Genomic DNA, 13685 nt, shown 5'->3' on the forward strand with positions numbered 1-13685 from the left:
TCAGTTAGCGGGGGTCAAACCCCTGGTCAGCAGGGTCAATCCCGCCGGCGTTGAGTCGCCGGCGAGGCCGAGATGGCGGAGGGGCTCAGATTTTGTCCTTCGGCGACCAAATTAGCGGCCGAGACCACCTACAGAGAGATGGCACTCTCGCGCATCCATTGGAGCAAGCGAGAAAGGCTGCGGTGGAGTGAGCTCGCCGGAGTCGAGCTCGTGGCGGCGGCCGGGGCTTGGGAAACGACGGGTTCGGCGCTACGGTGCAAGGCAGGAGGAGCTGGTGGGCGCTACGGGCTCCTGGAGCCGTGCTGAGCGCAGAGGTGTGCTTGGCTTCGAGCCACTGTGGCTCTAGCCACGACGGCGACGAGGCACGGCGGCGGCGAGCTTCGACCGCGGTGGTTAGTGAGGCTAGAGGAGGAAATAGACGGCGAGGAGCGAGGGGTTCGGTAGAGGAACTCACGGCGGTTGCAGAACGCGTCTCAGCGGGCTCGGGGGAGGTCGGACGACGTCGGGGCGTTGCCGGCGATCTCGGAGGTCGGGGTTGAAGATGACGGTGGTGACGGTGTTGCAGGCCTCCTGCGGTCGCGTGCTTTGTCGTGCGGCTCCACGACATCGAGGCGGAGCTAGGGGACCAGACAACGAGGCGAGGCGTGCCCGATGGCTGCGGTGGTGCTCGGCGGCGCGCTGCGCTGCACTCGGGTGCGAGGTGGAGAGGGACCAGAGGAGGGGGGAGCAGGGGGAGAGTGAGAGAGGTCCGGGGGGTGTCGTGGCATCTCCAGGCGCTCGAACGAGGGCGGGGAGGAGGAAGCAGGAGGTGGAGGCCTGGGGCACGCGCGCGTCGACACGCCTCTGCCTACTGGCAGAGGTTGAAGACGACCGCTTCGGCCAGTGGGCTGGGCCATCATCTGGGCCGCTAGGTGGGCTGCTATAGGTAAGCCAGGTAAGCCTGCTCTCTCTCTCTCTCTTTACTAATTTGTTTTGCTTTTCTATTTTTGTTATTTTGTTTTGATTTAGTTTATAACCCAAATCATTTTAATAAATCCTGAAAATAATTATGGGCATTAAATTAATTATTACAGAGGCCCTTAACTATTTTCAGAATTGTTGGAGCATTTAAAAATATTAATAGTATTTAAATGCCCCAATTCAAATACAATATGGGTTATTCAAAAATCCAGAATGGCCTAAAAAATATTGGCATCATTTTTGGCAGAGGTTTTCACCTTCGTCAAAAATCATGAACTTTTCTAAAGGTCATTCTGGGTTCATTGAAAAGATTTAAACTTGAACCTAGTTGAATTGACTTAGTGCCAGGGCTTGGTCATCCCCAATTCAAATTTCCTTTGAATTTAAACATGATGCATGCTCACTGATGCAACTATTTATAGTCATGAATCTAGGGCTGTGAGAACTCACCCCCACCAAACAAGAATCTCGTCCCGAGATTCAAGACGTGAGGTAAGAAGACAGAGGGGGCACAAGACCAACACAATCTTCACGATCCAGGTTGCACCTCATAAGGTTGTTGATTCGTTGCATACATTGATCTTGACATCCTCGCTTTTGAGATCTTCATCCACGCGATGACGACGGAAAGAAGCTATACTAGGATTGATCTTCTCGAAGATCGAGCTATACAAGATCAACTCACGAAATGAGATGTTCAAACCTCTCGAGTTGAGACACAAAACACATCGAGAGGGATGGAAGAACAAATGACGGGGTTTGATTTGGTGGGCAACAATTCCATGCTTAGAAAGATGGTGGATGGTATCAAGGTGGTGAGGAAGTAATTGCCATGATCCCGTAATGGGGCACCTTGGGAAAGGTGACTCGTTGGATTGTTCCCTTAAGTGGCAAAAAGAATTACTTTTGATCCATAGATCATTGAAACTCTTCATACCAGCTTTAAGGCAATTTACATTTGATCATTTGAAAGAGCTCAAAGAAATGGCATACTCGAGCTAGGATGGATGATGTGGACTACCTTGTTGAAGACAACGCAATGGATGACTTTTGCTTATCACCGGAAATGTATGGGACCCATGGTAAGTCCACTTTTGAAGATGATCCTTGACAGCAACTGCTGAGAAGGACAACCCATAGGAAATTGGCACAATGGGGTGCAAACTGGAAACAAAATGCAAATGCTGGGAATGATTCTAGTAACTAGGAAGAAACTCAACAGTAGAGAGTGATTCCGCTGCTAGAAAGGTTATGGCATAATCGAAGAAACTGAGAGGAGATCCCAATTAATGCCGACGATAATCCTAGTGCTTGCGCGTGCTCTCAAGAACTTGAGCATTTCCATATTCATCCAGTTTTACCAATATCCGTGTCAAGGATCCTGGCAACACAACATACTACCATGATGAATAGTGATGGACGATGTAGATGTAAAGGGAGACAACACCTTCTCAGATTTCACCTTAGCGAGGCCAAGGGATCAAATCTGGATGATCGACCGAGAGACATTTAGCACTCTGCTTCTAATGTTCTCCTTGATGCGCTAGTATAACCCATTTATTGATATGGTTTGGTATCTAGGACATCAAGTAAAAGGTCGGACTTCGGGAACTCAAAAATCCATAAGGAACTACTATTGGAATAAATTCTATGAGATCCTTATGGGGAGGTGGCCAACTTCTTCAAACAAGGTACTACAATAATAGGTCTTCTGGTTGGGTGTGTTGGCCATGTCATCCACTTTACCGGTTACCGAGAGACCAAGCTCTTAGGAAAACGTCCCAACCATCACATCTGCCTAAGATTCAGATCTGGTTGGTGTCAGGATATTCCAAACTCATCGAGTCTAGAAAGAAAAACCAAAAAAATCAGTTGTAACTTTTAATCAGTTTAATTTCAATGCTTGTAGTAGTAATTAAAAAGAAAAACCCAAAAATATTTCCTGTTCTTCTTTTGCTTGTTGGGAGCTTTCCCGTGTAAATAGTTTTTTCCTTTTATTTTCTTTGGGGGTTGATAGGAGAAGACCATAATTAAATTGTTGAAGTGGCTCTTATATGCATTATTGTTTATCTGACAAAAGAGCCCATATTGCCTTGTCTTCTCCTGTTTATTGAATGCTTGCAGATTCCAGCTTAGTCCAATGCATGTGCACTATTATAATTATTCACATCATTCGATCGTGCAAGTGAAAGGCAATTATGATGACATCTGATGGACTGGCTGAGATGAGAAAAGCTGGTATGAACTCGACCTCTCTTGTTTTTGTAAATATGATTAGTTCACCATTCCTGATTCAGCCTATTATGAATAAACGTGTTTGCAATGACAACTAGAGATCATAGTTTCTTGTGCCATCCTTGATTAGCTATGAGTCATAATGGTTTACCTTGCGTGCCAACATGCTTTAAAATGGTTATGATGTGGTATGATAGGGTGGTATCCTCCTCTGAATGATTTAAGTGACTTGACTTGGCACATGTTCACGCATGTCGTTGAAACAAAATCAACATAGCCTTCATGATATTTATGTTCATGGTGGATTATATCCTACTCATGCTTGCATTCGGTGTTGATTAATTTTAATGCATGTTCATGACTGTTGTCGCTCTCTAGCTGGCCGCTTCCCAGTCTTTTGCTAGCCTTCACCTGTACTAAGCGGGAATACTGCTTGTGCATCCAAACTCCTTAAACCCCAAAGTTATTCCACATGAGTCCACTATACCTACCTATATACGGTATCTACCTGCCGTTCCAAGTAAATTTGTATGTGCCAAACTCTAAACCTTCAAATAAATATCCTGTTTTGTATGCTCGGATAGTTCATGTATGAACTAGGGCTGCATGTATCTTCCATGTTAGGCGGGTTATTCTCAAGAGGAGTGGACTCCGCTCCTCACTCACGAGATAAATGTCTGGTCACCGGGATGCCCAGTCCCATGCTTTATGCAAACTAAATCAAAATAATTGCAAACAAAACTCGCCCTGGGACTCTTGTTAGTTGGAGGCACTCGTTGTTTCGAGCAAGCCATGGATTGATGCTTGTTGGTGGAAGGCGGAGTATAAATTTTACCATTCTGTTTGGGAACCGCCTATAATGTGTGTAGCATGGAAGGTATCGCCATCTCTTGGTTGTTATGTTGACAATGAAAGTATACCGCTCAAAATATTATTCACCTCTGTTTCAAAACCAAGCTCTGGCACCTCTACAAATCCCTGCTTCCCTCTGCGAAGGGCCTATCTATTTACTTTTATGCTGAGTCATCATCCTCTTATTAAAAATCACCAGTTGGAGAGCACCGCTGTCATTTGCATTCATTACTGTTAGTTTACATTGAGTATGACTTGACTGGATCTCTTTTACCATGAATTACAATGTCTAGTCAGTCCTTGGTCTTTAAAGGTGCTCTGCATTTATGTTTTACGGTCTCAGAAAGGGCTAGCGAGATACCATCTTGTTATATCATATTATGATTGTTTTGAGAAAGTGTTGTCATCCGACATTTATTATTACGGCTCGCTAGTTGATTATGCCATTGATATGAGTAAACTTGAGACCTATGCGTTATTACGAATGTGGTTAGTTATAATCTTTGCTGAAAACTTGAATGCTGGCTTTACATATTTACAACAACAAGAGCAAACAGAGTTTGTAACAGTTTTTCTTTATCACTTTCAGTTTGTCAACTGAATTGCCTGAGGACAAGCAAAGGTTTAAGCTTGGGGGAGTTGATACGTCTCCAACGTATCTACTTTTCCAAACACGTTTGCCCTTGTTTTGGACTCTAACTTGCATGATTTGAATGGAACTAACCCGGACTGACGCTGTTTTCAGCAGAATTACCAAGGAGTTATTTATGTGCAGGAGCAAACGTTCTCTGAATGACCTGAAACTTCACGGAGCCACTTTTCAGAAAATAAGAAAAATACCTGCCAAAGATGAAGGCCAGGGGGCCCACCGTCTCTCCACGAGGGTGGGGACGCGCCTGCCCCCCTAGGGCATGCCCCCTACCTTGTGGGGCCCCTGTTGCCTCTCCGACTCCAACTCCACCTCCATATATTGAGTTTCAGGGAGAGAAAAATCAAAGAGAAGAAATCATTGCGTTTTACGATACGGAGCCGCCGCCAAGCCCTAAAACCTCTCGGGAGGGCTGATCTGGAGTCTGTTCGGGGCTCCGGAGAGGGGAATCCGTTGCCATCGTCATCATCAACCATCCTCCATCACCAATTTCATGATGCTCACCGCCGTGCGTGAGTAATTCCATCGTAGGCTTGCTGGACGGTGATGGATTGGATGGGATCTATCATGTAATCGAGTTAGTTTTGTTAGGGTTTGATCCCTAGTGTCCACTATGTTCTGAGATTGATGTTGCTATGACTTTGCTATGCTTAATGCTTGTCACTAGGGCCCGAGTGCCATGATTTCAGATCTGAACCTATTATGTTTTCATCAATATATGAGTGTTCTTGATCCTATCTTGCAAGTCTATAGTCACCTATTATGTGTTATGATCCATTAACCCCGAAGTGACAATAATCGGGATATTTACCGGTGATGACCGTAGTTTGAGGAGTTCATGTATTCACTATGTGTTAATGCTTTGTTCCGGTTCTCTATTAAAAGGAGGCCTCAATATCCCTTAGTTTCCGTAAGGACCCCGCTGCCATGGGAGGGTAGGACAAAAGATGTCATGCAAGTTCTTTTCCATAAGCACGTATGACTATATTCGAAATACATGCCTACATTATATCAACGAACTGGAGCTAGTTCTGTGTCACCCTAGGTTATGACTGTTACATGATGAACCGCATCCGGCATAATTCTCTATCACCGATCCATTGCCTACGAGCTTTCCATATATTGTTCTCCGCTTATTTACTTTTCGTTGCTATTGCTATCATCACTACAAAATACCAAAAACATTACTTTTACTATGGTTACCTTTTGCTACCGTTATCACTATTATCATATTACTTTGGTACTAAACACTTTTCTGTAGATATTAAGTTTCCAGGTGTGGTTGAATTGGCAACTCAGCTGCTAATACTTGAGAATATTCTTTGGCTCCCCTTGTGTCGAATCAATAAATATGGGTTGAATACTCTACCCTCGAAAACTGTTGCGATCCCCTATACTTGTGGGTTATCAGAAGCCACTAGTGAAACCTATGGCCCCCGGGTCTATTCTCCATTATATTAATCTTCTCTTAACAAGCTATTTCTATTACCTTTTATTTTGCAATCTTTAATTTTAATCTTTATATTAAAAATACCAAAAATATTATCTTATCATCTCTATCAGATCTCACTCTCGTAAGTGACCGTGAAGGGATTGACAACCCCTTTCTCGTGTTGGTTGCAAGGTTCTTATTTGTTTGTGTAGGTACGAGGGACTTGCGTGTGGCCTCCTACTGGATTGATACCTTGGTTCTCAAAAACTGAGGGAAATACTTACGCTACTTTGCCGCATCACCCTTTCCTCTTCAAGGGAAAACCAACGCAGTGCTCAAGAGATAGCACCCGTCGAGCCCACATCCGAACAGGATGATGTGGCAGAGGGGCAGGTTAATACCGACAATCCGGTCGGGAACGAGGACTTTATCGTGCCAGAGGAACCCCTCGAGCAGGAGCGCCTTAAGCGCCAACTAATCGCCACTGCAAGAAGCCTAAAAAAGCAGCTGTCACGGCTCCAAGCCGAACATGATACGCTCAACGATAGATGGACTGAAGTCCTAGCTGCCGAAGAACATGGCCTTCAACGCCCAACAAAAGCTTATCCAAAGCGCCGGCTACTGCCACAATTTGACGACGAGGCCGTCAAGCCAAACCCGTCGAAACATGACCGCACCGATGAACCAGATCGGCCACCACGTGGGCGTGACAAAGCAACCACCCACGCCGAACACCAACCCGCACCTCGCCATAAGGGCGGAGACAATGGCTCCAGGATACACCTACGATCTACGACGAGACCTGAGTAATAGAGCAGGCCAAACAAGATCAATCTACGGATTAAGGGGGCGCACCCCCAACACGGGAAGATGAGCGTCAAGCTTGGCCTGACAGGCATAACCTCACCAAGGCCAAAAACCGCATACGGACTTCATCTTAATTGTGTCGTGACGTCGCCCGATACTGAGGCGCCGCACACCCCTTATGCTTCACTGATGAGGTAATGGAGCACCAGTTCCCAGAAGGGTTTTAACCTGTGAACATTGAATCATACGACGAAACAACAGATCCCGCAGTATGGATTGAAGATTTTCTTCTCCACATCCCCATGGCCCGCAGTGACGATCTCCATGCCATCAAGTACCTCCCCCTCAAACTCACGGGACCAGCATGACACTGGTTAAACAGCCTCCCAGAAAGCTCCATTGGTAGCTGGGAAGATCTGGAGGATGCCTTTAGAGAAAACTTCCAAGGTACCTATGTTCGGCCTCCAGATGCCGATGACCTCAGTCACATAGTCCAGCAACCCGGAGAGTCAGTACGAAAGCTCTGGACCAGGTGCTTAATTAAATAGAACCAAATTGTAGACTGTCCGGACGTCGAAGCCCTCGCGGACTTTAAACACAGCGTCCGGGACGAGTGGCTCGCTCGACACCTCGGCCAAGAAAAACCGAAGTCCATGGCAGCTCTCACCGCACTTTTGTTCTGCTTTTGCACGGGAGAAGATAGCTGGCTAGCTCGTAGAAGCACCAGCACTAGCGACCCCGGCACCTCCGAAGCCAAAGATGGCAACGGCAGGCCACGGCGCAATAAACACAAGCGTCGAAACAACAATGAAGATACCGAAGACACGACGGTCAACACCGGATTCAGTGGCTCTAAGCCCCGCCAGCGGAAGAATCCATTTAAAGGAAACAAAGATGGTCCATCTAGTCTGGATCGAATACTAGATCGTCCTTGCGAGATCCATGGCACCCCACACTAGCCTGCCAATCATACCAACAGAAATTGTTGGGTCTTTAAACAGGCCCGTAAGCTAAACACCGAACATAAAGGGAAGGGGCCGCCCAACGAGGACGACGATGAAGAGCCTCGCCCAACAAACACCAGGGGGCAAAAGAAATTTCCCCCTGAGGTAAAAATTGTGAACATGATCTATGTCACTCATATCCCCAAGCGGGAGCGCAAGCGCGCACTAAGGGACGTTTATGCCATAGAGCCAGTCGCCCTAAAATTTAATCCATGGTCGGCCTGTCCGATCACTTTTGATCGCAGAGACCATTCGACCAGTATCCATCATGGAGGTTCGGTAACATTGGTCCTCGATCCAATTATCGACGGATTCCATCTCACGCGCGTCCTTATGGATAGCGGTAGCAGTCTTAACCTGCTTTACCAGGACACTGTTCGTGAAATGGGCATTGATCCGTCAAGAATCAAGCCCACCAATACCACCTTCAAAGGAGTGATACCCTGCGTAGAGGCCTGCTGCACAGGGTCCATAGCGCTGGAGGTAGTCTTAGGCTCACCGGATAATTTCCGAAGCGAAGACTTGATCTTCGACATCATCCCTTTCTGAAGTGGCTATCACGCACTGTTCGGACGAACCGCGCTCGCCCATTTCAACGCAGTCCCGCACTATGCTTATCTAAAGCTCAAGATGCTTGGACCACATAGCATTATAACAGTTAACGGAAACACAGAGCGCTCCCTCCGTATTGAGGAGCACACTGCAGCACTCGCAGCTGAATTACAGGGTGGCCTTATTAAGCCAGACACTGTCAAACGAGTCCGGCCTACCCTGCAGAATGACAGTCCGCCTCGTCCAGAGCTAGAATAGCAATCCGGCCTCCGTCAAAGCCCCAACCTGATTGCGGCATACGTACCGCAAGTACATAATTACGCACTAAAAATACCATGGGCAAAGATGGAGGCACACTAAAAACAAAGTCCACAATACGGCTCGACCCTATTCGGACCCTTATATTCTTCCTTTTCTTCCTCTTATTTTTATTTTCCAGGTTCCTTACGACCCACATCACTTTTCGATGGTACCAAGGGATCTTTTTTAGGCCCCTCATGTATACTCGATCATTGATCCCCTAAAAGGATCATACACCAAGGCGAAAAGCAGCGCAGACGTGCAGCAGAATGTCCAAAGGATCTTCAAGATCATCTTTTCCTTTTCAGGAACTGTATATAACTTTCCCTTTGGCTCGGCATGTAAAATAGTGCTACCTCTTGAGCATGCGTTGTTTTTCCCTTGAAGAGGAAAGGGTGATGTAGCAAAGTAGCGTAAGTATTTCCCTCAGTTTTTGAGAACCAAGGTATCAATCCAGTAGGAGACTACACGCAAGTCGCCTAGTACCTTCACAAACAATCAAGAACCTTGCAACGAACGCGATAAAGGGGTTGTTAATCCCTTCACGACCACTTGCAAAAGTGAGATCTGATAAAGATAATAAGATAAATATTTTTGGTATTTTTGTTGTATAGATTGGAAAATAAAGATTGCAAAATAAATAGTAAACTAGAATTATAGATCGGAAACTTATATGATGATTCACTAGTGGCTTCTCTCATGATAGCATATATTACGGTGGGTGAACAAAGTACTGCCGAGCAATTGATAGAAAAGCGCATAGTTTTGATGATCTCTAAGGCAATGATCATCAATATAGGCATCACGTCCGTGCCAAGTAGACCGAAACGATTCTGCATCTACTACTATTACTCCACACATCGACCGCTATCCAACATGCATCTAGAGTATTAAGTTCATAAGAACAGAGTAACGCATTAGGCAAGATGACATGATGTAGAGGGATAAACTCAAGCAACTTGATATAAACCCCATCTTTTTATCCTCGATGGAAACAATACAATACATGCCTTGCTGACCCTGCTGTCACTAGGAAAGGACACCGCAAGATTGAACCCAAAGCTAAGCACTTCTCCCATTGCAAGAAAGATCAATCTAGTAGGCCAAACTAAATCGATAATTCGAAGAGACTTGCAAAGATATCAAATCATGCATATAAGAATTCAGAGAAGAACCAAATAATATTCATAGATAATCAAATTCATAAACCCACAATTCATCGGATCTCGGCAAACACACCGCAAAAGAGTATTACATCGAATAGATCTCCAAGAACATTGAGGAGAACTTTGTATTGAGAACCAAAGAGAGAGAAGAAACCATCTAGCTAATAACTATGGACCCGGAGGCCTGTGGTAAGCTACTCACACATCATCGGAGAGGCTATGGTGTTGATGTAGAAGCCCTCCGTGATCGAATCCCCCTCCGGCAGATCGCCGGAAAAGGCCCCAAGATGGGATCACACAGGTACAGAAGGTTGCGGTGGTGTAAAAGTTGTTTCGTGGCTCTCCTGGATGTTTTTAGGGTACATGGGTATATATAGGCGAAAGAAGTACGTCAGTGGAGCTCCATGGGGCCCACGAGGGTGGGGGGGCGCCTACCCCCTGGACGCACCCCCTGCCTCGTGGAAGCGTCACAGACTTCCAGACATGTACTCCAAGTCTCCTGGGTTGCATTTGTTCCAAGAAAGATCCTCCGAAGGTTTCGTTCCGTTTGAATTCCGTTTGATATTCCTTTTCTGCGAAACACTGAAATAGGCAAAAAACAGCAATTTGCACTGGGCCTTCGGTTAATAGGTTAGTTCCAAGAATAATATAAAATTGCATACTAAAGCCCATTAAACATCCAAAACAGATAATATAATAGCATGGAACAATAAAAAAGTATAGATATGTTGGAGACGTATCAAGCATCCCCAAGCTTAATTCATGCTAGTCCTCGAGTAGGTAAATAATAAAAACGGAATTTTTGATGTGCAATGCTACCTAACATAATTTTCAATGTAATTTTCTTTATTGTGGCATGAATATTCAGATCCGAAAGATTCAAGACAAAATTTTAATATTGACATAAAAACAATAATACTTCAAACATACTAACCAATTTATTATGTCTTCTTAAAATAACATAGCCAAAGAAAGCTAATCCCTACAAAATCATATAGTTTGGCCATGCTTCATTTTCGTCAACAAAATGCTCCCATCATGCACAACACCGATGAAAAGCCAAGCAATTGTTTCATACTTTAGTATTCTCAAACTTTTTCAACTTTCAAGCAGTACATGAGCGTGAGCCATGGACATAGCACTATGGGTGGAATAGAATATGATGATGAAGGTTGTGTGGAGAAGACAAAAAGGGAGAAAGTCTCACATTGATGCGTCTAATCAATGGGCTATGGATATGCCCATCAATTGATGTCAATGCGAGGAGTAGGGATTGCCATGCAACGGATGCACTAGAGCTATAAATGTATGAAAGCTCAACAAAAGAAACTAATTGGGTGTGCATCCAACTTGCTTGCTCACGAAGACCTAGGGAATTTTGAGGAAGCCCATTGTTGGAATATACAAGACAAGCTCTATAATGAAAATTCCCACTAGTATATGAAAGTGACAAAATAAGAGACTCTCTATCACGAAGATCATGGTGCTACTTTGAAGCACAAGTGTGGAAAAAGGATTGTGACATTGCCCCCTCTCTCTTTTTATTTGGCCTTTTTTATTATTATTTCCTCACAGGACAATGCTCTAATAATGATGATCATCACACTTCTATTTATTTACAACTCAAAAATTACAACTCGATACTAGAACAAAATATGACTCTATATGAATGCCTCCGGCGGTGTACCGGGATGTGTAATGATTCAAGAGTGACATGTATAAAAATTATGAGCGGCGGCTTTGCCACAAATACGATGTCAACTACATGATCATGCAAGGCAATATGACAATGATGGAGCGTGTCATAAAAAATGGAATGGTGGAAAGTTGCATGACAATATATCTCGGGATGGCTATGGAAATTCCATGATTGGTAGGTATGGTGGATGTTTTGAGGAAGATATAAGGAGGTTTATGTGTGAAAGAGTGTATCATATCATGGGGTTTGGATGCACCGGTGAAGTTTGCACCAACTCTTGAGGTGAGAAAGGGCAATGCACGGTACCGAAGAGGCTAGCAATGATGGAAGGGTGACAGTGCGTATAATCCATGGACTCAACATTAGTCATAAAGAACTCACATACTTATTCCAAAAATCTACAAGTCATCAAAACCAAGCACTACGCGCATGCTCCTAGGGGGATATATTGGTAGGAAAAGACCATCGCTCGTCCCCGACCGCCACTCATAAGGAAGGCAATCAAAGAACACCTCGTGCTTCAACTTTGTCACACAATGGTTACCATACGTGCATGCTACGGGACTTGCAAACCTTAACACAAGTATTTCTCAATTTCACAATTACTTAACTAGCATGACTCTAATATTACCATATTCATATCTCAAAACAAGCATCAAGTATCAAACTTCTCATAGTATTCAATGCACTCTATATGGAAGTTTTTATTATACCCATCTTGGATGCCTATCATATTAGGACTAATTTTATAGCCAAAGCAAATTACCATGATGTTCTAAAAGACTCTCAAAATAATATAAGTGAAGAATGATAGATCAATAATTTCTATAAAATAAAACCACAATTGTGCTCTAAAAAGATATAAGTGAAGCACTAGAGTAAGATTATCTAGCTCAAAAGATATAAGTGAAGCACATAGATTATTCTAATAAATTCCGATTCATGTGAGTCTCTTCCAAAAGGTGTGTACAGCAAGGATGATTGTGGTAAACTAAAAAGCAAAGACTCAAATCATACAAGACGCTCCAAGCAAAACACATATCATGTGCTGAATAAAAATATAGCCTCAAGTAAAATTACCGATAGACGAAGAAGAAAGAGGGGACGCCTTCCGGGGCATCCCCGTGCTTAGGCTTTTGGTTGTCCTTGAACTTTTACCTTGGGGTGCCTTGGGCATCCCCAAGCTTAGGCTCTTGCCACTCCTTATTCCAAAATCCATCAAATCTTTACCCAAAAACTTGAAAACTTCACAACACAAAACTTCAACAGAAAATATCATGAGCTCCGTTAGTATAAGAAAATAAATCACCACTTTATGGTAATGTAATTAACTCATTCTTTATTTATATTGGTGTTAAACCTACTGTATTCCAACTTCTCTATGGTTCATACCACCCCGATACTAGCCATAGATTCATCAAAATAAGCAAACAACACACGAGAAACAGAATCTGTCAAAAACAGAACAGTCTGTAGCAATATGGAGGTTTCAAATACTTCTGTAACTCCAAAATTCAGAAAAAATAGGAATACCTAAATAATTTGTATATTGATCAACCGCAGCTGGAATTGGTATTTTATCGCTCCCTGGTAAAAAATTAAAATTATTCTCGTGAGCGCATTTTTTCTGTTTTTTTCAGCAAGATCAAACAACAATCACCCAAGAAGATCCTAAAGGCTTTACTTGACACAAATACTAATTAAAACATAAAAAACACAATCATAGCAGAGTCTAGATGAATTATTTATTACTAAACAGGAACAAAAGGCAAGCAACAAAAATAAAATTGGGTTGCCTCCCAACAAGCACTATCGTTTAACGCCCCTAGCTAGGCATAAAAACAAGAATAGATCTAGGTATTGTCATCTTTGGTATGCAATCCATAATTGGCTCTCATAATAGATTTAATAAGGTAATCTAATTTTCTTTCTAGGAAAGTATTCCATGCATTTCCTTAACGGAAATTGGAATCTAATATTTCCTTCTTTCATGTCAATAATTGCACCAATCGTTCTAAGGAAATGTCTA

Source organism: Triticum urartu, chromosome 7A (genome assembly GCF_056163025.1).
Source record: "Triticum urartu cultivar PI428250 chromosome 7A, HENAU_Tu73, whole genome shotgun sequence".
NCBI classification, from domain to species: domain Eukaryota; kingdom Viridiplantae; phylum Streptophyta; class Magnoliopsida; order Poales; family Poaceae; genus Triticum; species Triticum urartu.